Raw genomic sequence first — 24,328 nt, 5'->3', positions numbered from 1 at the left:
AAGTCAAAAAAATCCAAAATAAGCAGAGGAATATTACAACAGCCACCAAAAATTCAGAATTTTTAAGAGAATACATTAATCTTGAAATCACAAAAGAAATGGAAGCATTTTTAGATTCTGCCAAATGACCATTATTATACCAAGAAGTCAACAGCCTAACCAGACCCATAACAGGTGAGAAAGACAAAGGCCTTCCGGTATTAAAAAAAAAAAAAAGATTCCAGGACCAGATATATTCAGAGTTGAATTCTGTGAAACTTTGGAAGAATATATGTAGCCAATTTTTCTTAAATCAGCCTGGTGTGGTGGCACACACTTTTCATCCCACCACTCAGGAAGGCAGAGGCAGGTGGCTAGTTGTGAGTTCAAGGCTAGCCTTGTCTTCAAAGTGAGTCCAGGATAGCCAAGATTACACAGAGAAACTTTGTCTCAAAAGAAAAAAAAAATGATCCCATGCTAGTAGCGGTCTCAGCTAGAGAGGGAGCACCAACCCCAGACTCTAACAAGGACAGTGCTAACTGACACTAACAACACTCTGCTATGCTTGCAGATTAGAGCCTAGCATAGCTGTCTTCTAAGAGGCTCCACCCAGCAAAAGATTAAAACAGATGCTGAAACTCACAACTAAAGATTGGTCAGAGCTCAGGGAGCCTTGTGGAAGAGTTGGGAGAAGGTTAGAAGAAACCAGAGTGGACTGGAGCTTCACAAAAAGACCAACAGAGCCAACTAACCTGGGACTACAAAGGCCTGCGGAAACTGAAGCACCAACCAAGGACCATGCATGGACTGGATCTAGGCCCCCTGCACATATATACCTGATAGGCAACTTGGTCTTCTTCTGGGTAGCCTAGTAAGGGGAGTGGGTTAAGTTTCTGACATGGAGTCAGTTGCATGCTTTTCAATCACTTCCATGTGGTGGGGCTGCCTTGCCAAGCCACAGTGGAAGAGGGTGTAATCAGTCCTGAGGTGTGTAAGGGCTGGGGTGTGTAAGTGGGGCCCTCCCTTTTCTGAGGGGTATGGAAAGGGGGAGGATGAGAGGGACAAGGAGGATAGGGACTATGATTAGAATGAAAAGTGAACAACAAAATAAAGTTAAAAGTTGAAAAAGAAAAAAGCTATTCAAAATAATTGGAACAGAGTACTCCCAAACTGTTTCTATGAAGCCAGTATCACTCTAATATTAAAATCATGTAAAGACAGAACATTTAAAGAAAGCTGCAGGCTATTATTCCTGATGAATCTCAACTCAAAATGGTCAATAAAATACTTGCAAACAGAATACAGACATGCATCACAAGAAGTATCCACCATGTTGGCTTTATTCCTGAATCTAAGGGTAGTTAATTATATGAAAGTCTGTAATGTAATAAATGACATTAGTAAACCTAAATATCCAAATCATATGATCATACCAGTAGATGTAAAAACAAAGCTTTTGATAAATCCAATAGACTTTCATGAGAATGAAAGTCCTAGAGAATGTAGAACCAGTGAGACTATATCTCAGCCTAGTAAAAAGACGTATATGAAAAACCACAGTCAAACTAATCAGAAATGGAGAAAAGAGTGAATGAAACAGGGATGTCCAATAGTCCCACTCATTTTCATAGTGTTTTCAAAGTACTACCTGAGGCAATAAGCAAGAGAATAAAACAAAAGTGCACACACTTACTCACCACAGCCTCAAAGATAATAAAATATCTAGGAATAATCCTGTTCAAGAAAGTGAAGAGACTCTACAATGAAATCTCTAAATCTCTGAAGTAAGAGATACATCAAGACACTATAATGGAAAGATATCTTTGTTGGGACTGATTAAGACAATGATGATGCATACAGCAGGTTTTATATGAAAGAGGTTTATTAGATGGAGATGAAGAGAGAGAGAGAAGGAGAGAGCAGGACAGGATAGGGGGAAGAAAGAGGGGGCACCCTAACAGAGAAAGGTGAGAGGGCAAGAGAGGGCAAGGGCCGAGAGAGCCAAGAGAGCAAGAGAGGGACAAAGTGGAGGGTTGGTCCCTTTAAGGAGCAAAGTACCCACGACTGTCAGGTGTGGTTACCTGGCCTGTGACACATGATGACATCTGGTTGCCAGGCCACCCAGAAGTGGGCTGCCTAAATACAAACATTCCTCTCTTTTTCTGTAACTAAAACAATGAGGAATGTGGGTTGCTTCTCAAGTAAGACAAGTTAAAGTATATAAATTTAGATTTCTTGGAAGCAGCTCTTGGTTGCTATGCAACGGGTTAAGAGAGAGAAAAGTAATAATAGCAACAAAATGACCAGATTACATGGTCAAGAGGAGGAGGGGAAGCCTATGCCCAGGAAGTTTAGGGTAGAGGGTTGCCAGTAGAGAGTTGCCAGCCATGCTAGGCAGCAGGTAGGGACTGAGGAATGCTGGGATAACCTGCACCTGCTTGTCCTGGTGAAGCACACCATTCCAGCCTTTTGTTAGTAATAATAAGTGAATAACAGGCATAGATTTTCTTCTGGTTACTTCCTGCTCACACTGGGGGCACTGTAGGGAGGTCAAATGGCTGAAATTCTGGCCAAGTCCAGGAAGAACAGGCTGTTTTGATGCTGTCCAGGGTCTGTAAGAATATCCATGGCTGGGAGGGAAAGTGCAGGTCCAGCCTGATGGAAGTCTGAGAGGTCAGACTAGAACACTTGTGGTAGCTGCTTTTGGCACTATTGATGATATAGGAAACATCTGTGTCTGGCAGGCTACTGAAACATATATATATATATATATATATATATATATATATATATATATATATATATGCAGAAGATAAAGTTAAGTAGGTTATGGACATTTAAAACTTTTGGGAGAGTGAACAGAGGTAGGAAGTTTGGATCAAAGAGACTTGAACATGGGGACCTCCATTTACCAGCTCACTAGCAGTAATTAAAAGGGCTTTGCTTTGGATCTGTCATCTAAGGAAATTGAGGCCAAGTTTGGTTACAGAAGTATGTAATCTTTGAGGCCCTTAAAGAAGGTGAAGAAACTAGGTGAAGAAACCTGAAATTCTCCAGAAGACATCCCAGAAGATAATCTGGAGGAATGAATGAATGGGCTATTTCCATTGGGAGGGTAGGAGTCAGTGACCTGTCAAGGCATCCCAAGAGCAAGGTTAACCCAGTAGAAATGGTACTGCCTGATCCAACAGCTTGTCAGCGTTGGCCTGAGACCAAGGGCACAGCTGCCCATAGGAGACATGGTTTACATAGTACTAGGATTTTTGTTGGTGAGCATGAGGGGGAGAAACTGCTTGTAGAGGGGAAAAAAATATCTCTCCCAAGGGAAAGAGGAAGTCCTAAATGAAGGTCAGCATAAAACATCAACCGTGAAGACTGTGGCTACACATGGAGACCAGGTGCTTACTCATGGGATGGCTGTGCTGGCCTGGTTTAAAACTGTGTGTGCATGGCATGGCTGCTGTGTGCATGGCACAGAAGTCTGTGCAACTGACTTCTCTGCAAGCCAGCCTCTAAAGGCAGGCATTCCTTGGAAAATTTAAAATCTCGCCCATGGGACCTGAGGCAGAGGTGAAATTTCAAGCAATCTGAGTGTGCACAGGGCCCTCAGTAATTACTTATCTAGAGGCAGGCTGTGTCTGTCTGAAGCTGCGCACTAGTGGTTTTAGTCTCCCCAAGCTGATTTTAGCTCAGCATATGGCATATACCCAGGGCTCAGAGCACCTAAGCAGCTGTGGTGAGAAGCTGCAGAGAGCAGTCTTGAGCAGGTGTGCGGGTAAGGACAGTTGTGAGAAAGTAAAGATTTCCAGGCATAGGTGGTTAGGGATAGAGCAGAAAAAAAATCATCCATGGTCCAATAGTGTCCCGACCTGCGGGAATTCAATGGGGCTCTAAAGGGGGTGTGAAAAGAATGGTGGGACAGAGAGACACAAAGAAGGAGGCCAAGTCTGTTTGTCTGATCAAAGCCTCATTTATTAGAAATTTTTACCCAACTTATATAGGGAGAAGGCAGGAAAGGGGGAAGGCTTAATTACTGCTGCAGGAGATAGCAAGAGTGCTTTCATGGCTTGAGTATTGCACCTGAAAGATGCCATAAGGATGTTTTCTTAAGATATCTCACGGATGCTCTAAAACTAACAGACGGATGTCCTCACAAATCTATCACCCATGATTTAGGGTCCTAGATAACTCTTTCACTAAATAAACTTTAAGTCTCCACTAAATGACCTTTGTTCACTATTTGGCTTTGGCTTCAGTAAATAGCTTTGTCTCCACTAAATAGCTTTGGCTCACTATTTGGCTTTGGCTTCAGTAAATAGCTTTGGCTCCCGGCATCTCCTCCCTTCTTAAACAATTTAAGAAGCTAGCAGGTAGGTTTTGAACATGAGGTCTTTTGAAGATGGTGGGCATTAACCAGAGGGGGGGGGAAGTAGTGACCTGATCCTCCCAAGGCATTTTGCAGCCTTTTTGGGTGTCTTTTTGGGGAGGAGAGGAAGACCCTATCAACACCTGAGAACATCCCCAGCAGGTTGTGGTTAGGGGTAATCAGACACCAATCTCTATGCAATCAGGTTTGCTTCTTGAGGACTCAGAAGTGGGCAATTGGGCCCTTCCCCTGAAGTATGTCATCCTACACCCCTTACAGGTACCCATGCTACATCAGGCAAGCATTTATCTGAGTTTCATGCTGTTCTCAGGAGAGCCAAACGCAAGCAGTCAAGACCCATGTGATGGACTGTCAGAAGTCTTCCTCGGGCTCAGCTAAGCCTCTGTCAGCCAAATCAAGTCTGTGATAATGAACTTGTATGGGTTTAGATGCCAGGGAGTCAATTTGCCATTTTACAAAGCTAGTAAGTCTTTTAATGGCCCATGGGCTGAAACATATGAGGAGAAGAAAACCACCATGGGTCCCACAATTGAAGGAAGGAGGGTGATGAGCCAGGAAGAGGTTGAAAACCAATTATGAAACCAATATTCCTCTTGTTTTCTCTGTCTTTTTCTCTCTTCTAGGGCTTCCCTAACCTTAGCCATGCTGTCCCTTACAATCCAAGTATAATCTGTGTAAAAGCAGCACTCTTCCTTAAGGGCAGCACATAAGCAGTCATCTTGACTGGAGGGGTCTTCTTTGACATCATTATCATTGTCAGGAGAAAACTCCTCATCCACTTGTTGCACCAGGCATTCCAGTAGCCATCAAGCTGCATCCTTTTCCTGCAAAAGACACACAGACAGCTCCTCTTCCCCATATGAGTACAGGGTCGGGTCCATGAGGATTCTTCCAATTTTCTTTAGCAAACTTTTTTTTTTTTTTTTTTTTTTTTTTTTTTTTTTTTTTTTTGCTTTTGTATGCCAAAAATCTATCTACTGCAGATTTACCATGCTTATCCAAATTTTTTTAAAAAAAATTTAGGTGTCCAGGGGAGTGGCTCCCCCTTCTTTGTTTTTTTGCAAGTAAATCTTAATTGTTCAGTGGGCACACTCTAGCATGCCTTCTCCTTGAGGATTTTAAGGTATTTCAGTTATATGAGAAACTTGAAACTGTTGACAAAATCTTTTAAAAGATTTATTAGTAAATCCTGCTCCATTGTCAGCTTAGGAACTCTTAGAACATTAAAAGCCTGTAGACAATGAGCAATAACATTTTTTGCAGCTTCTCCTGGTTAAGGAGTGGCAAAAATAAATCCAGAATAGGTATCAATGCAAACATGTACATAATTTAATTTTTCAAATTCAGGAATATGAGTAATATCCATTTGCCAGGTCTGATTTGGAACCAATCCTTTAGGATTGACTCCCAAATGAGGAACAGGCTGAAATTGAGGACAAGCACTGCAAGCCTTGACTATAGTACAGGCCTGTTCCTTAGTCAACCCATATTTAAGTCTCAAGGTTTGACTATTTTTTTAAAGATTTATTTATTATTTATACAACATTTTGCCTGCACAGCAGACCTTACTATAGATTGTTGCGAGCCATGTGGTTGCTGGGAATTGAACTCAGGACCTTTGGAAGAACAGCGAGTGTTCTTAACCTCTGAGCCATCTCTCCAGCCCTTCAAGGTTTGACTACTAAGATGATGCATGTTATGGGCATCTTGGGCTCTTTTAAACTGTGAACAATAAACTTTGGTGGCTTTATCTGCCAATGCATTTGTCCTTTAGACAAGGGTCCTGGCAAATTAGAATGATCCCTCAAATGTCCTATAAAAAAGGGAAAGTTTCTTCTATCAAGTTTTGAATTTGTAAAGATAAAATTCCAGCAGGGGGAAATATCTGGATTTGACCTGCAGTCTCTAACCTAGGCAAAGACAGAGCTACATATGCACTATCTGTAAAAATGTTCAAAGACTGCTTATTAAACCTTCGAAACACAGTCAATACTGCAGATAACTATGCTATTTGTGCAGATGTGCCAAACACTTGAAAAGACATTATTTTTCTTTTATAAGCACAGGCAGCAACACCAGATCTCACTGTAGATGAGCCACCATGTGGTTGCTGGGGATTGAACCAGGACCTTTGGACAAGCAGCCAGTGCTCTTAACCTCTGAGCTACCTCTCCAGCCCACTCTGTTTGTGACTCTGTCATAATAAGCTTACATATGTTAAAATGCCATATTCCTTAGATCTATTGACAAGTCTGAGAGCCAGCATATTTGAATTACTCTTCATCTGCCTTTATTATCTGCTCTAAACTACATCCTATAAAATAGGATGTTATAATCTTTAATTTTGGAATATTTTTAAATGTATGCTTTATAACCAAATTTTAGCTAAATGTATATAGTCAGATGTTATTTGTACCCATTTTAAATTAAACCTTAAAAAACAACCTAGACAAAGAGACTAGGTAAAACTCAATCTTGTACTCAACTACAATCTTTAGCATAACTTTAAATGTGCTCTTTTTAAACTAAAATCAAAGCAAAACTTTTAATTGAACATAATTTACAAAGGGGCTAGCAAATCTTATTAATTGTATCATATTGTATTAAAACTTAACAGCAAAAAAATTAAAGGACAAAAGTTTTATTTAGCATTAAACAGAGAACTAAACTTAGCCTGCAGCCCTCAGCAAAAATGGACTCTTCTGGTCATACCAAATCTATAGGCCAGAAGGAAACAGCATTAAATCATTTATTTAGGTACTGGCAGCCAGACTTATATTTTATATAATGATTAACAATGATCTTAATATAACCCTGAATAATTCTGGGCTAACATGGAACTATAGTTCCTTTTCTCCTGTAAAAGAGCATAAGCAACATTTTGCATTGAAGAATCTCCAGCCTTTTTAAAGGAAGAACAACATATTTTATAATATTTTTACATGATATATTGTAATAACTGCAGTTTTTGTTTAATTGGCTTAAATAGCATGGCTTGGTTTTAACTTGTAAAATTAATAAAATAAATATCAAGGTCTTTTGACCTCCCCCAAAGGTTGAGAAACTGTTTTAAGTTTTTTGTTAGACTGTCCAAAGGTAATTACTTTAAGATAGCGGATAAATTTTAAAATGTTTTATAGAATTTAACTCTGATGGCCCAGGACCAAACTCAGAGGTGTTGATTTAAACTGTCTCATGTCCAAAAATATTAATATCTTCAGTCACATTTTAAAATATCGTCAATTTAAGTCCAGAGAAAAACATATACACACATAGAGACACAGCTAAGGACAATAAAATTTTGCCATCTGCATTGACCTGGTGTTTGAGTTATGTTCGATTTAAGTGGACCCCCCCACAACACCTGGTCTACAGAGTGAGTTCTAGGACAGCAAAGGCCACACAGAGAGACCCTGTCTTGAAAAACAAACAAACAAAAGAATGACAACCTGAGGGCAAACCCTAGGCCACATAATAGTAGAAGAAACCAACTCAGAAGTTGTCCTCTGATACCTAAATGTACATCATGATACATGTGTGCCCACCAAAAATACACACACACACACACACACACACACACACACACACATCAACATAACTTAAAAAAAGACACTTGAAACAGCCAGGCATAGTGGCAGCTAGCTTTAATCCCAGCACCCAGGAGGCAGAAGCAGTAAGATCTCTATGAGTTTGAAGCCAGCCTGGTCTACAGAGCAAGCTCCAGGATAGCCAGGGATAGATAGGTATAGGCTTCATCTCAAGAAAACCAAATCAAACCAAACCAAAAGAAACATTGTTGACCTATCACCCATTTTCATGAGCTTTACTTCACTTTTTACATAGACTTCTGAATATGATATACACTAAACATTTCATAATTCATCCTTTTTTTTTTCACCACGCATTAGGTTAAATGTCCACTCTGGATAAATAAATAAGCCACCACTGTCACAATCTGCCTATCACTATACCTGTTTCCTTCGTGGCACTTATGATTTTTAAGTGGTCGAATTTCCTGGCCTATTTGCTTATCATGCCCATTAAAACGTAACCAAGTTAGGGATCATGTCTGTCTCATTACTTTCCTTTCTCGTGTATAGTCTGGCCTTTGATAGGAAGTAGTTCCTTAGTGGACATTTTGACTGGGTGCAAGGCTGGATGAGTAGATTAGTGAAAAGATGAGTGGACAAGCTAGATGGATGGATGGACAGGCAGACAAACACATGCATAAGTGAATGCGTCACAATGCATGGATGGGTGAGTGGATGAATATTTAGACACATAAGACAGATAGGATGGATGACTAATGGGATGGAAGGAAGCTGGTGTTTCACGCATATTTTCTGGCAAAATGGATGCACGGACGGATGAGCAGAATAAACTGTTTGGTAGAATGGAAGCTAGGATTAAGGAAGGAGAGGCTTGCTGGTGCGTTAGCATTTCAGCTCTCCTACCGCAGTGGACGCTGCAGAGCCACGCCCACGGTCTAGGTGCGCAAAGGCGCAGCTGGAGGCTGCAGCGCGCGCAGCCGCAGTAGGGCCGACACTGCGGTGGTCCGGGATCGTTCTGCGCAGATACTGCAGAGCTGACGCATTCTTTGCCTGGCATCTCAGCTTGCTAGGTGTCTCCTCTTCGCTCTGCGCTCGTGGCCTCCTCCAAGGCCTCCAGTCTCCTTTAAGAAAACTCAAGACCTGGGAAGCTACGATGCGAGCTTGATGCCGCTACCCTTGCAGGCTATGGACTTCCTGAGGTACTCGAAGGAGATCGTAGGTGGGCAGAGACCTCGGCCTCCTGGGGCCGCTGGGCTCGAACTGACGGGAGAGGGACCCTGTAGGAGGGTGACCTGGGAACGCAGTGCTGGTGTGCCTGGGAGAAGGTGGAGGGTTGGGGACTGAGCCCGGGTGCCTCCAGCTCATGTGGCATCAGAAGCCGCTTGTCCTTTCTTACACAGGGTCCTCGGACTGTTGACACGCATTCCGATCTGCATCCTTCCAAGCTGATAAGCCCGGGACTCTAGGGCAGGGTGCCCAGACTCATGTGTGACGCCTTGCAGTGAAACCCCATTCCCAGTGTGGTGGCTTCTTTGCTGGGCCTTGGCCCATTTGATACCACGAAGGATGACGATGCTAGTTATGCAGCAGCCAACACACCTCCTCCCAACTCTCCGCTCTCACTGGTGGGCCCCACTGTCCAGGAAGCAGGTGTCCGGGTAAGTGCTGGGAGTGCACCTTGAAGACAAGAGTGCCACCCAATTGTCTTCCCCTGGGCACCAGAACTAGAGGTGGTGTGGAGTTCAATCAGGTTCTGAGGACAAGCTGGCGGGGCTCAGGCTAGAAATACGTCAGTGATTGAGACGGCAGAATGAGGTAGTTGCAAGACGAAGTTATAGTATATAAATGCAGGTTTATTCAGGGCAGCTCTCGGCGCCATGCAGGGGATAGGGAGCCGGAGAAGGGGAAGGAGGAAGAGGAAGGGAGAGAGAGGGAGGGAGGGAGAGAGGCAGGGACAGGGAGAGCGAGGATTTGTGGGGGGGAGAGAGGCAGAGGACAGGGAGGGGGAGGACAGGAAGAGGGAAGGGGAGGGAGGGAGAGAGAGAGGGGGGAGAGAAGAGCGCAATGGAGAGAGAGAGAGAGACGTGGGGGGGGATAAGGGGGAACCAAAATGTCTCATTATATATTGAAGAGGTTGGGGTATGCCAGCCACGCCCTGCAGCAGGTAGGGAGGGATGCTGGGAGAACCTGGGAGGCCAGGTCCTATGTGAGCATTGGTCTGCCATTCTCAGGTAGGGAAGTTGGAAAGGTAGATCTGGCTGTCTTGTTTTGAACCCTAGTGCCTGACTGCGCGGTAGTTATGCAGTATCTATGGTGAGAATGAAACTGAGTTCTCATTTTGAACCTAAATTGGTCTTCTTGTGGATGGCAGGTAGTCTTAACTGAAATGATGATTGCATAGAGGTGAGGTCTTTGAAGTGGGCGTTTAGATGGTCAGGCAGTATTCTTCCATTTGAGGTTCTTTGACAGGAGATTTGATAAAGGAACCTTCTGGAACTTCTGCCGTTTATCAGAGCTTGCACAAAATACCTGAAAAGTGCTCTCTATCATAGATGATTTGTTGCCAGAATCTTTCTTTGTGCACGAGAAAATGCTGCGCCACAAGAAAATGCTGCTGCGCCATTGCTGCGCCCCCATTAGAAAATGCGTCACAAGAAAATGCTGTGCCATTGCTGCGCCCCCACAAGCAAATGCGTCACTGCGCCGTTGCTGCGCCCCCACAAGAAAATGCTGAGTCACAAGGAAATGCTGAGTCACAGTATCCAGCCTCTGATGTATCTGGATGTGGCTAATGCGTCAGGGACTCTTCATGCACAGGACAGATTTGACATCTTGATGCTCATTTAAATGTTTCTTGTTTACGCAGAACTGACATCTTGGCGCAGAGGGGCCGTGAGAGGTGTGTGTATCCTGCCAGAAAGCAGCTGGACCACGGCGCTCCCAAGGTAGGGGTTAAACTTAAGATGGCTGCCCTCAAGTGCTGCTCACAGGTTCCCACGATAGACTGGGAAGCAAATGGACAGAAGATGAAGGCGGCTGCATCCCTGTCCCCCAGTTTTATCCCCCCACCCCCTGGAGCCATTGATGTACAGCTCGTTTCTCCCGAAGCTGCTTCAATCCCGAGTCCCCTGTGATCCTCCTTGCTTTGGTGGATGAGCAGCAAAAGGTCTGAATCAGAAGCCGAAAGAATGCTGCGTCATAGTCAGCTGTACCCAGGTCTGTCCTAGTCAGAGTTTCTATTGCTGCGAGGAAACACCAGGACTAAAACAGCTTGGGGAAGAAAGGGTTTATTTGGTTTGCACTAACATACCACTGTTCATCATCGAAGGAAGTCAGGACAGGAACTCAAACATGGCAAGGAACCTGGAGGCATGAGCTGAAGGAAAGGCCATGGAGGGGTGGTGCTTACTGGCTTGCTCAGCCTAGAACCACCAGCCCAGGCAAAGCCCCGCCCAGAGTGGGCTGGGCCATCCCCCATCAATCACTAATTAAGAAAATGCCTTGTAGCTGGATGGAGGCATTTTCTCAATTGAGGTTTCCTCATTTCAGATAACTCTAGTCTGTATCGAGTTGACATAAAACTATTCAGGATACAATCTCATCCTCCACAAGGCAGAACAACTAGGCAGTTTTCCTTAGGATCAGGAACCTCCGTGTTCCACACCCTAAGAACTCTTGCTTTTGTCTTACCTGTTGGCTGTGTGGAAGGAATTTTTGCAGGAATACAGGTACTTCCTAGGTTCTTGTACTGAGCTGAGCTGGCTGCTCAAAGCTTTTGCATTTGACAGCAGGCTCTCCGCCTTCTCTGGCCCTGCATTCGTAAGTGATCAGGGGTTACCCATGCCCTGGTCATTGGTAGTGCGGGCAGAGGAGATGTGGAAAGAACCATCTTGTGTTTGGAAGGTCCACACCCATGCCTTTCAGTGCTGGGAGCTTCCCCATACTGTGGCTTCTCAGCTGTGTATACATTTGGGCCTCTAAGGTATTGGAACTGCCCACGTGTCATTGCTGCTGTCAGGGCTTTTGCTTCCTGCCCTGGGCAATAACTTCTCCTAGATGGCTTTCGAGGCTATTGCCAGTCCACAGCGGTACCCTCCCACAAACCTGTTTGCATCCATTTCATCTTGTTGGGGGTTACATGACTTACATCGGTGGTATAATTGGTGGTGATTGCTCTGCCAAAGGCCATACACAACATCCTTTTTAGGAATGAGAGGCAACAATGGGTTTGTTCTGGAAACAAGAAACCCACAGTTTTGAGATGCTTAGTGACTGGTAACTCCTGTGCCAACCCCCTTTCCCCCATACTACCATGCTCTGCTGTGAGCAGTGGCAAGCTGGGTGTTTATCAGGGTCTCGTGCCATTTGCAGATGAACCCACTGTACACAGAAGCATCATGGGAGTTGTCATGTCAGGAGCATTCTAGACCCACGTGTACTTGAGGTAAGATCTCTTGTCCAGTCCATTCTCTGGCATATTGGCCCCTTTCATCTGATATAGCACCATACCTGTTGCCAAGGGCTTTGAGTGACAATAAAGGTGGTCTAGACACGGGACTCCTGCCCCCTCACTCTCAATCAAAGACAAACTCAGAACTTCATTTTCAGTATTTGAAAAATAAAATGATAGCTGGGTGTGGTGGCACACACCTTTAATCCCAGCACTGGGGAGGCAGAGGCAGGTGGAGCTCTGTGGGTTTGAGGCCAGCCTGGTCTACAGAGCGAGTTCCAGGACAGCCAGGGCTGCACACAGAGAAACACTGTCTTAAAAAACAAAAACAAAAAAGATGACAGATAAGACTTTTGTTCCACTTGAGGTCACATGTCTGTCCCAATCCCTATAGTTTCCGGTATCTCTACCCAGGGACTCCTTTTTGGTTATCCTTGGCCATTGCTTTATGGGACTTTTGTAAGGAAGAAAGACCACCGTGGGAGACACCGTGCTTGGCTGTGCTCTTTTCCTGGACTCTTCCTGGCTCTTTTTCTGCGCTGCAGGCCTTTCATATCTGCACCTCTTCTTGGCCTGATGTCTGTTTCTGTGTGTGGACCTGCATTTAGAAGCGACCAAGGGCTGCTTGTGCTCTGGTCATCCATAATGCAGGGAGAGGAGTTGCTGAAAGCCATTTCCCGTGTTTGAAGGGTCCGTTCCTGTCCCTCTCAAATGCTGGCGCTTTCATACACTCCTGCTTCTTTGCTGCCCAATATTTCAACCTCCCCATAGGACATGGGCCACTGTGTAAGAGTCTATGACGGGAGGCATTTGTTTATTTTGAGACAGGGTCTCACTGTGTAGGTCTGGCTGGCCTGCCTCTATCTCCCAAGTTCCAGGATTGAAAAAAAGACATGTGCCACATGTCGTTATATTTTGTCTTGGCCTTTCTCAGCTTGGCTCCCTGCTATCAGAGACCAAGGTTTTGACACCTCAGGATCTAGGAAGGCCAGGGTAAATGACACATAATGGGTGATATGTACTCACCGCTACAAGGTTTTTATAGAGATGCTATCTTTGTGTGTTTCTGTTTTTGAGACAAGGTCTCTTTGTGTTCCTGTAACTCACTTTGTAGCCTTGAACTCACAGAGTCTCTGCCTCTGCCTCTAGAGTTCTGGAATTAAAGGCATGCACGACCGTGCCTGGCAGAGGTGGTCTTTTGGAGTTGATGCGTGTGCCTGAGTGGGCCTTTGAAGGAATGTGATTCAGTGGTCAGAAGGACACTTGTTTTATGAAGGGGCATGAGAGGGACTCGAGATTGAGATGTAGGCCACTAATGACAACATATTGGGAAGGCTGCTAGGAGGGAGGGAGCTTGGTGGGAGGAGCCCTGAGGGTGAGCCTCTGAGCTGTGTCTCTGCCACTTATATACGACTGCTCAGTTGTCCTATAGGGAGCTATTTTAGACCAATAGGATTGTTTTCATGTTGTCTCTCATTCCCCGACATCAGCATGGAAAGACAGAAGATAGTGCAGAGACTGGGGCACTGATCTGCTCACCATGATCGCCTGCAGGGGTCTCATCCAGGTAAGCTACCACCAGATGACTGGGTCAGAATGCACATTCTGAAATGAAAATTATAAGCTGTTGCTTGGCCTCGGTTCCTGCCTTAGGCTACAGTGGCGGTGTCCGCGGCTGCCATTCAACGTGCCCTCAGACCCAGACCGGCTCACCACTGAGGAGAACCTGTTCGCTTTGGTGGGTATGCAGAGGGAAGGGTCTCGACTCCACAGACCTGGAGTCCAAAGTTGTTTTTTTTTTTATTTACCAGTAATTTATTTTTAATACCATTCAAGCTACCGCTGTCTGTCTGCTTAGAGTCACAGCATGCAATGTGGCACCAAGGCATCCTTGTCCTCACAGTTTTACACTGTGGGAACAGGCATCCTTGTTCTCACAGATTAGCGCGAGGGAAACCAGAAATATTAAACACGCAGGGTTGTCTCTCCAAAGGGAGAGGCACATACCCTGTTTCCCTCCCGGAAGGCTGGGAGCGGAGGTGTTTGATATCCTGGCGACCTCTGTGCAGTCTGTAGGCCGTGTCCTTAAGATGTAGCTGTCAGTCAGTAGTGGAGCCGGAGCCGTCGGTCAGTAGATTGGGGTCGTGGCATGCGCCTTTAACTCCATTTTATTCCAGCACCCTAGCAGCAGCAGCGGTGGTGTGGCCCTGTGTAGTTCCGAAGAACAGCTTTCATCCCAGCGCTTCAGGCAGCAAAGGCGGGTGGATCTCTGAGTTCAAGGCCAGCCTGGTCTACAGAGTGAGTCCAGGACAGCCAGGGCTACAACAGAGAAAACCTCTCTATTGAAAAATAAAGAAATTATTAAAAAAAAAAAAAAAAAAAAAAAAAAAGATGTCACATGTCCTGTGTACTTTACAAAGAATGTTGTTGCTTAAGCTTTTTTTGGGCACACGGGATTATCACCAGAAAATTGTTTAACTGCCTGGTGTCAGACTCCTGAAGTTTGAACCAGCATTTAGCCGGGCGTGGTGGCGCACGCCTGTAATCCCAGCCCTCGGGAGGCAGGGGCAGGTGGATCTCTGAGTTAGAGGCCAGCCTGGTCTACAGAGTGAGTCCAGGACAGCCAGGATTACACAGAGAAACCCGGTCTCGAAAATGTAAAGTAAAATAAAATAAAGTTTGAACCAACAGTGTTTACTGAGTCGTGTTGAAACAGATTTCCTTTTTGCTTCTCTTTGATCATTATTCTGCTGTGGTGTCAGCAGAGACCCCCTCCAACAGGTGGCCAACGTAAGAGTCTCAAGCCCGAGAAGGTAAGAATTAAAAAAAAAAAAAAAATAGAATCAGGAGTAGGAGTTTGGACCTCTCACCCGGGAGATCACAAAGGTAAGTAAGGGAGTAAAATAAGCTTGGGTTCTTCTCAATCCTCTGAGACGAAGCATTTTATATTTTACTGACATGTTTGTTAAGCTCCAAGGGAGCAAAATACTCAGAGCAAGGCTCTGAAGCTTGGTACAAGAGTCTGTAAAATTCAGTCCTTGGTTTCCTAAACCAGAAACGATTGATGTTAAAAACTGGGAATGCAGCCAGGTGGTGGTGTCTATAGAGAAAGCCCCAGGATAGCCAGGGCTTCATAGAGAAATCCTGTCTCGAAACAAACACGCAAACAAAAAAATTGGAAATGCATAGGAGCTAAAGAAAAGGAACCCATGAAAGAGGAGATAAAATCCCTATCAATTATTTTGCAAGCTGGAGCACAGTAGTGCATGTAACTCTCTGAGGAGGATCATTGAATAAAACCTTTTCTCTCTCTCTCTCTCTCTACAGGCCAAGTGGACTCCGCTGCTGATTTGGTCCCCCAGCCAGGCTCAGTCAGGGCTTTTGAGATGGAACTCAGAGTGTCCATGCAATGGTGTGCTCACAGTCTTGCAAAATAAGGCATTTTATCTTGTCTTTCACATACAAAATGGAGGCTTTCTCACTGCAGGCCTCTCAGCCATTGAGAGACCAAACACCACCCAGATTCCTTTGTACTTAAAAAACATAGGGGCAAATTGGAACCAAGAAATTTATTTTATAATATTTCTTCTGGCTGATACGGTGTCCAAGGACTGAAAACATAATTGCACACTAACTTTAATTTTTTTTTTCTTCAAAGGATAATGCTTTCAAAGGATAACACTTTTTTTCTCCCCCTAAGGTATATGTTAAAAAAAAAAAATCTAAAAACTAACCAATGGAAAGGGCCCGATGTCCTAACATCGAGGCGAGATTGTGCTTATGTCTTACAGAAAACTAAATGAAGTCCCAGGTGGCTCCTGCTATAACACATCTGGCAAGGACACATCTAGCAAGCATCCTGGAGATCACCAGACAAAGGAAGTGTGGGAAGCTAGACGACAAATCCATCAAAAGGAGATGTCCCAAGAGGAAGAGGAGCCAAGTGAAGTGTCTGAAGAGAGACGACAAATCCATCAAAAGGAGATGTCCCAAGAGGAAGAGGAGCCAAGTGAAGTGTCTGAAGAGAGACGACAAATCCATCAAAAGGAGATGTCCCAAGAGGAAGAGGAGCCAAGTGAAGTTTCTGAAGAGAGACAACAAATCCATCAAAAGGAGATGTCCCAAGAGGAAGAGGAAACCAATAACTCGGGGAGGCAGCAAGCCAAGACTTTGGGGGAAACAAGGACATAATACTACTGACCCCAAAACAATTTATTGACTGTATTGTTACATTTATTGACTGTATTGCATGTTGATTCTCAGCTTGTCAGTGAAGAATCCAAAAGCCTTTTGTCAGGGGGGATCAAAGGCATTCTTGTAATAGGGAGAGAATGCTGTTGTTTTGCCATGCTAAGAGTTGTTTTCATCCTTTGGGACCAGTTGTCTGGAAAAAAGATAGTGTACAAATGTTTAGTCACATGGTGGGCAATATTTTGGTTGGGCTAATCTAAGTGACCAAACGTAATAATACAGATTTTTAGCATAATTTAGTACTCTTTTAGAAAGCTCTGATAGTAGAAATTATCGTTGTATGGAGTGTTATACCCAGTTCGCAAGCTCCCAAAAGATCTACAGGAATCGACTCCGTTGCAAAATACATGAGGGTCTTTTTATTGTAAATTACAAGCTGCAGCTTGGGCCTACACAGCCCTAACACCGAAGCGGTGGGAGCTGAGCACGCCGCCCCAGGTTAGTTGGGTGGTTTATAGATTCTGGTCCATCCCAGCATGCCCAAGGCAGGGGCAATTCCTGCCTGGCAAGCATCTATTGGTCAAGATGCTACATTTTGAATTGATTGGCTATAGGAAGGTTCCCAGACTATTGACCATGACTAGGTGTCCCTCCCTAGGGGGAGGGGCCAGTTTCCTAGCAACTGTATCTCTACTGGGTGGGGAAAGAACCCAGTTCGAGAGGTAGCTCTCCCCTCAGGGCATTTACTAACTTCTATACTGCACCTACTCTAGGTCTTAACGATCATTTGCTGCTACTTTATCTTTTGGTCTCTCAGGAGATGGAAAAAAAAAGGAGTGCCTGATGTGTTGTTTTACTAAAGTTGAACCGACACCATGGTGTTACTGAGTTGTGTTGAATCAGACTGCCTTTTTGCCTCATGTGAATCTTACTCTGTTGGCCTTGGTGGTCACAGAGACCCCCCCATAGCCATGGGGGGGTCTAAGAATGTGGCTTCCCTCACCCCAGCCAAGTCATGTGTGGCTTGTCTCTGCCTTCTTGCCTATGAACCCCCTTGCTTTCTTTCATGGAAACATGTACCCCCCTGCTTGCTGTCATGGAAATCCCTGCTTACAGTCTTTCCCTTTGAAAACCTGCTCACTCAGGGATCAGGGTCCCACTTCTCTACTGCTGTGTCAGTAAGACTTGGGTCCCAAGTTCAATCGCTCTCATAATAAAGCTCTCTTGCTCTTGCATCAAGTCGTCTCCTGGTGGTCTCTAAGGGTCCTGTAATCCTGGCATTACAGTGCTTGTTTTTACGTTCCCTTGTTTACTGAGATACCTGTGCCCCAGAAGGCTGCATAATTCACTGAGAAGACACACTTGCCACCTCTCTAAGACTTAATTGGGGACTGTGAGTCAGGGTTAGATTAGAGTTTGAAGTAGAAGTGTATCTTGGGGCCGGGGCTTAGGAGAAAAGGGAACTGTGAGACTTGACTTGGTTCAGGAATATTTGGGAACAGAGAGGAGGCTAGGATGGACAGAGATGGAATGAAGGGCTGAAGGCCTTGAGAAAGGCTGGGGCACACCCAGCTCTAGGTGGAAAGGAGCCAATCAATGTCTTAGTGTTCTATTGCTGTGAAGAGACACCATGACCAAGGCAACTCTTAGAAAAAAAGAAAGCATTTAATTGTGGGCTGGCTTACAGTTTCAGAGGTTTAGTCCGTTATCGTCATGGCAGGAAGCATGATAGCAGGCAGACACAGTGCTGGAGAAGTAGCTGAGAGCTACATCCTGTGGATCAGGAAGAGATGGCCTGGTGTTAGCTTTTGAAACCTCAAAGCCCACCCCCAGTGACACACTTTCTCCAACCAAGCTGTACCTGCTCTAATGAGGCCACACCTAATCCTTTCAAACAGTTCCTCTCCCTGGTGATAGGCATCCACATATATGAGCCTATAGGAGCCTTTTCTATTCAAATGAATACAACCTGCCTTAGAGACCTCTGCGACACGGTGGGCAAATGCCAAGTGTGGCTATTTATGTTACCATGACACATATTTGGTCTTTGGAGATGATGGTCAGTAGCAGTCACAGCTGCCATGACCACATGTTTCTCTGCCCCTATGTTTCAGATACCTTCCACACAGAAGAACTCTTCATAAGGCCAGGCCACAAATGGGGAAGGCAGACTGGCACATTCCTCCCATTGAATTCCCCCACCGTGACTGGAACTGAGGTTGAAACAGGCCACCGGGCCCTCAGACTCTGCAAAAGGTGCTGTTGGGCCTTGATTCTGACCTTCATTTTTCTCTAGAATCATCTTGTTTGCCTCCCAGGAAGTCTTTCCCACCTTTCCTAACAATCTGGGCCAGTTTCAAACTGCCCCTCATTATTAGTAAGAAATACGTACTTTTTCCCCCCGCATATGCAAATTTCTTCCTGTTTCTGAGTCCACTGCCTTCCATGAAGTTTTGTTGTTGTTTGGTGCCTTGATAATGGTGGCCCTCTTTGCTTAACAGGTACTGTCCCTGCCAATGGCTGAGTAGCCTCCCATAAGGCATTAAGAGCAGTGCCTATCGCTCTTCCTTAGCGTCTCTCCCTCTCAAATAGTTTTCTTCAGGGCTCCCTGGTACCTGAACAGTTTAGACTGTTATCTGTGGGAGATGACAGCGATGGGGAAAAGAAAAGAGGGAGGTTGAGGGGTTGCTGGGGAGAAGTTAGGGCCTTGAGGGTTATGTGGCACGATTGCTTAAGTGGCTTGGTTCCCCAGTTCCCAATATTTGCTTCCTAACAAGCCAGACTGACTGATTTGTGCCGCTTTGTGCTTTGTATCTGGGCATCCTCATATAGTGGCTGGTGTGGGGATAGTTGTGATGATTTGAATAAGAAATATCTCCCTTAGGTTCAGGTATTCGAAAGCTAGGTCTCCTGTTGGTGGAGCTGTTTGGAGAGGTTACGGAGGCATGTCACAGCCTCAATAGAGGAAGTGTACCACTGAGGTGGGCTTTAAGGGTTTAAAAGCTGTGCCTCACTTCTAGTTCAAGCTTTGCCCTCTGCTTGATCCTTAAGATGTGATCTCTCAGCCTGATACTACTGCCGCCATGCCTGCCCTCTGCTGCCATGCCCTGCCATGTGCCACCATAGCCTCCTGCCATAATGAACTCATGTTCCTCTTCTGGAACCATGGGCCAAAAGAAACAGCCTCTTCCTTAAGTTGCCTTTGGTCACAAGTTTTTTATCACAACAGGAAAGTAGCTATGACAGTCAAGGAAAGAATGTGTCAGGGAGCATAGTTCGGGTCTCGGCAATCAGCACTCAGTAAAGGACAGCTCTTCCCAACTCAACCCTTCCTTCATTCACTAAACAATCTTCATCTCTGGCCCAGTCTTCCTTTTGCTCTTAGCCTCTCTCACCTTGCCTGACTCTCAGCCAGCAGAGGACACAGGCGAAGCCCCCTCTCCCTTCTCCCAAGCCAGCCCATCCACCTTCCCCCCACCTTGTGCAGCAAACTCCCATGGGCCCTCAGTCCCCAGCTGCTGTGTTTACTTCTGAATGTATTCTTTTACTCTGTCCTCCCCTGGGCAGCTAGCTCAGCAGTGTCACTTCCTCCAGGAAGGGCACCCTTTGCCCGTCCCGTACCAGTTATACAGGGAGTTCTAGGACTTGGCAAAGCAAACAAACCAAAGAGCAGATCTCTTTTTCCTAGGACTGACCTTGCAGAGGACAGGGTCAGGCCATTGCCCAGACAACTAACGTATGCTGGAGAAGGAAAAGATTATGAAGCAGGGAGACAGGCTAAGAGGTCTGGAGGAGCGGCATTTGCACTGAGCAGACTGAACGTCACCTCAGTGGTGGGATGGGTATGAGTGGGCCGCACACATCTGGGCATCACTGTAGCCTGTTTAAGCTTCGTCACACCATAGACCAGGATGAAGAGGAGCCCTCCTCATGGATACCAGACCCAGCGATCTGGGAAGGCCACAGTGTCTGAGGCCACAGAAGCTGTTCCTGGTTGTAAATGTCTGACAACCAACTATTAAGGTAAAGGTGGCAGGTGGGTCTGGCCAGAGTTTGCAGTCAGCAGCAGGCTGGGCAGACCTCGTGGTTAAGATCCACATCTGGTAACTCCACTTCTTCACTCTGACCATAACTCAGTAGATGTCATTGTTAGTGTGTCTTTCTTTCTTTCTTTCTTTCTTTCTTTCTTTCTTTCTTTCTTTCTTTCTTTCTTCCTTCCTTCCTTCCTTCCTTCCTTCCTTTCTTTCTTTATCTCTCTTTCTCTCTTTCTTTCTTTCTCTCTTTCTTGATTTATTTATTATTTATATAGCATTCTACCTGCTTGTGTGCCAGAAGAGGGCACCAGATCTCACTATAGATGGTTATGAGCCACCATGTGGTTAGTGGGAATTGAACTCAGGACGTTTGGAAGAACAATCAGTGTTCTTTAACCTCTGAGCCATCTCTCCCAGCCCTGTCGTTAGCGTTTTTATTGCTGTGACAAACACCACAACTAAAAAGCAAGTTGGGAAGGAAAGGGTTTATTTGGTGTACACTTCTATACCACTGTTCATCATTGAAGGAAGTTAGGACAGAAACTCAGACAGGGCAAGGACCTGGAGGCAGAAGCTGATGCAGAGGCCATGGTGCTTAGTGGCTTCCTACACATGGCTTGCTCAGCCTCCTTTCTTATAGAACCAGGAACGCCAGCCTCAAACATAGCAGTGGAGTATCAAACACCTGGAGGTATTGATTCGTAGGATTAGTAATACAGGAGTTATTATTTAGCCTGGAGGGTGTCCATCAACATGAAAGGATGGGGAGTAAGGCCACTGGTGCTCTTGACAGCATGTAACAGGGACAGTTCATGCAGTCCCCTCCGCCTCTGTGTTGACACCTACTCCATCTCCAGGATTACTGGTCCAGCCTTTAATCTAGAAGTCACCTAGTGAAAGCATACTGGCCTGCCAAATTCTTGTGTAGTCCTTTAATTGCTGAGGGGCCTGGGGCACCTTCTTTTGCCTCTCTGAACCTCGGTTTTTGGCTACATGAGCTGACCACAAATTAGCACTTGCCTTAAATAGCAAGGATCGAATGGGATGGTACGCGGTGTTAAATATATGTCAAAGGACCCACCTCCTGCTGAGCACTCAATAAATGTCAGCTATTTTTGTCTGATGAGCATATACAGATGACTGATGGCTCAAATGAGTAAGAGATACAAAGTGCCACCACAGTAGCCTCCTCTGTTAAGGTGACATCATGTGCCTTCTGGTCTGCTGACTGCAGGCATCTCAAGTGAGGCTGCTGTTCGTCACCCCTGGTGATTGACTGAAGCTGCGCTAAATGCCATGCATGGTGTTAGCCAATGCATGCAATTACCTCATCTAATCCCCACAACCCGGTGACGTAGATCTAATTGACACCTTTTTACAACTTAGGAAGCCAAGGCTTAGAGGAACAGAGAGGCCCACTTCGTGCCCATTGCGAGGCCCAGTCGGCATTTGCTTTCTCCTGATGTGCACTATGGAGGACTGGTCACAAGAGGCAGGGGCACACCTGCCCTTAGGTGCTGGTTTTCTATGGGAAGCTGAAATTTGAGACACTTTACTGGTCCTTGCAGCTGCTCACGTAACTGTCACAATATCACCCAGGCTTTCTAATGTATTTCCCCATCCAAACCAACAGTTATGCTGGTTGAAGTCATGGACCAGACATGTCCAGGGACAATATCCTATTTCAGCTGGTGCCTGGGCATCAGGTGTCCTGAAGTTATCCCAGGGCTCTAGAGATTGAAGAAACTCCAGAAGGATGTTACCAAAATGGCTCAAGAAGTACTATAATCCCACCAGGAAAGCTGTGGCCTGGTACCAGAGACTCTTGGGAAGCAGCTGTTGGGAGATTACATGGTAGAATCCAGCCTGTAGAATGGACTGAGAGACTTAATGAATGGTCTTTTGCCCACTCCCCACCCCCACCCCCACAAAAGTAGAGACCTTAGTTTCACATGCCTTTAGTCCCTGCACTCAGAACTCAGCACTCAGAGGCAGGCAGGTCTCTGTGAGCTCTAGTCCAGCTCCAGGACAGCCAGGGCTATGTAGAGGCTCCTCCCATGCCCCCCCCAAGGACACTAGTTTCTACATTGAGAATAGAGTTAAATTGGTGAATAAGAAAGCCTCAATCTAGCCAGGCATGATGGTGCACGCCTTTATTTTCTATTCTAGAGGCAGAGGGAGGCAGATCTTTGTGTGTTCAAGGCTAGCCTGATCTATACAGTGAGTTCCAGGCCAGCCAGGTCTGCAGAGTGGGATACTATCTAAAACACAAATAAAAAACAAAGCTAAACCCTCTATCTCTACAAGTACGTAGCTAAGCAGTTCCGTTGGTTCCCTGTGTTCTGCGCCTGGGATGCAGGGCCAAGAAAGCAGATGAGGATTCTTTTTTTTTTTTTTTTTAACTTTTATCAATTACACTTTATTCACTTTGTATCCCCCCATAAACCCCTCCCTCCTCCCCTCCCAATCCCATCCTCCCTCCTCCTTCTTCATGCATGCCCTTTCCCAAGTCCACTGATAGGGGAGGTCCCCCTCTCCTTCCTTCTGATCTTAGTCTATCAGATCTCATCAGGAGTGGCTGCATTGTCATCCTCTGTGACCTGGTAAGGCTGCTCTCCCACTCAGGGGGAGGTGATCAAAGAGCAGGCCAATCAATTCATGTCAGAGGCAGTCCCTCTTCCCATTACTATGGAAGCCACTTGGACACTGAACTGCCATGGGCTACAAAAATACATCCAATTAAAAAATGGGGAACAGAGCTAAACAGAGAATTCTCGATAGAGAAATATCGAATGGCAGAGAAACACTTAAAGAAATGCTCAACCTCATTAGCCATCAGGGAAATGCAAATCAAAATGACCCTGAGATTCACCTTACACCCATCAGAATGGCCATGATCAGAAACTCAAGTGACAACACATGCTGGAGAGGATGTGGAGAAAGGGGAACCCTTCTCCACTGCTGGTGGGAATGTAAAATTGTACAACCACTCTGGAAATCAATCTGGTGCTTTCTCAGACAACTAGAAATAACGCTTCCTCAAGATCTAGCCATACCACTCCTAGGCATATATCCAAAAGAGGCTCAAGTACACAAGAAGGACATTTGCTCAACCATGTTTGTTGCAGATTTATTTGTAATAGCCAGAAGCTAGAAACAACCCAGATGCCCTTCAACTGAAGAATGGATACAGAAATTGTGGTACATCTATACAATGGAATATCACTCAGCAATGAAAAATAAGGAAATCATGAAATTTGCAGATGAGGATTCTTAAGGAGCTGTGCTGTGCTCAGTGGAGGAGCACCCTCTAACCTGTTCAAGGCCTTGGGTTTAAGCCCCAGGGTGACACACAAACAGAAGGTGACAGGTTAATAGAGTTGCACCCCTGAAAGAGACAACACGAACCTCACACTCCATTTAAAACTTTCCCCGAAGTCACATTTAAAAAGTGGGGGAAAGAGAAAGAGACGAAGAAAAAAGATTTTTAAAAATGAGGTTCAGCTATTTTACCATATGAAAACTTTTGTTTTAGTTCATAATCAACATTAAGAATTTTTGAGGTGAGTCAGCTATGGTAGTACACGCCTGAACTTCCAGTGCTTGGGAAGTTGAGGCAGGGAGCTTGCCATAGGGGGAAGCCAGCTTGGACTAGAGTCTCAAAAAGTTATTGTTTTTGCAATGCAATTTTTATTCTGGAATGGCCTTACTATGTAGCTTGGATTGGACCTACACT

At 45.2% G+C, this 24,328-nt stretch overlaps 1 long non-coding RNA gene and 2 other non-coding genes across 3 annotated transcripts; all 3 read left to right on the top strand.

The window, feature by feature from the left end:
• The first annotated feature begins 8,908 nt into the window (after nt 1-8,908).
• Nucleotides 8,909-17,793, top strand: LOC110565899 (uncharacterized). The gene is made up of 6 exons (XR_002477425.2): nt 8,909-9,116; nt 9,318-9,575; nt 10,784-10,862; nt 12,289-12,361; nt 13,858-13,934; nt 14,021-17,793. It is a non-coding gene; the product is annotated as an uncharacterized LOC110565899 (long non-coding RNA).
• On the top strand, nt 11,727-11,860 carry LOC132653825 (small nucleolar RNA SNORA71). The gene has a single exon (XR_009591668.1). It is a non-coding gene; the product is annotated as a small nucleolar RNA SNORA71 (small nucleolar RNA).
• Nucleotides 12,964-13,097, top strand: LOC132653824 (small nucleolar RNA SNORA71). The gene has a single exon (XR_009591667.1). It is a non-coding gene; the product is annotated as a small nucleolar RNA SNORA71 (small nucleolar RNA).
• Nucleotides 17,794-24,328: the final 6,535 nt, after the last annotated feature.

Source organism: Meriones unguiculatus, chromosome 4 (assembly GCF_030254825.1).
Source record: "Meriones unguiculatus strain TT.TT164.6M chromosome 4, Bangor_MerUng_6.1, whole genome shotgun sequence".
Lineage (NCBI taxonomy): Eukaryota > Metazoa > Chordata > Mammalia > Rodentia > Muridae > Meriones > Meriones unguiculatus.
Note: the sequence above shows the minus strand (reverse complement) of the source record. Positions and strands in the feature narration are given on the sequence as shown.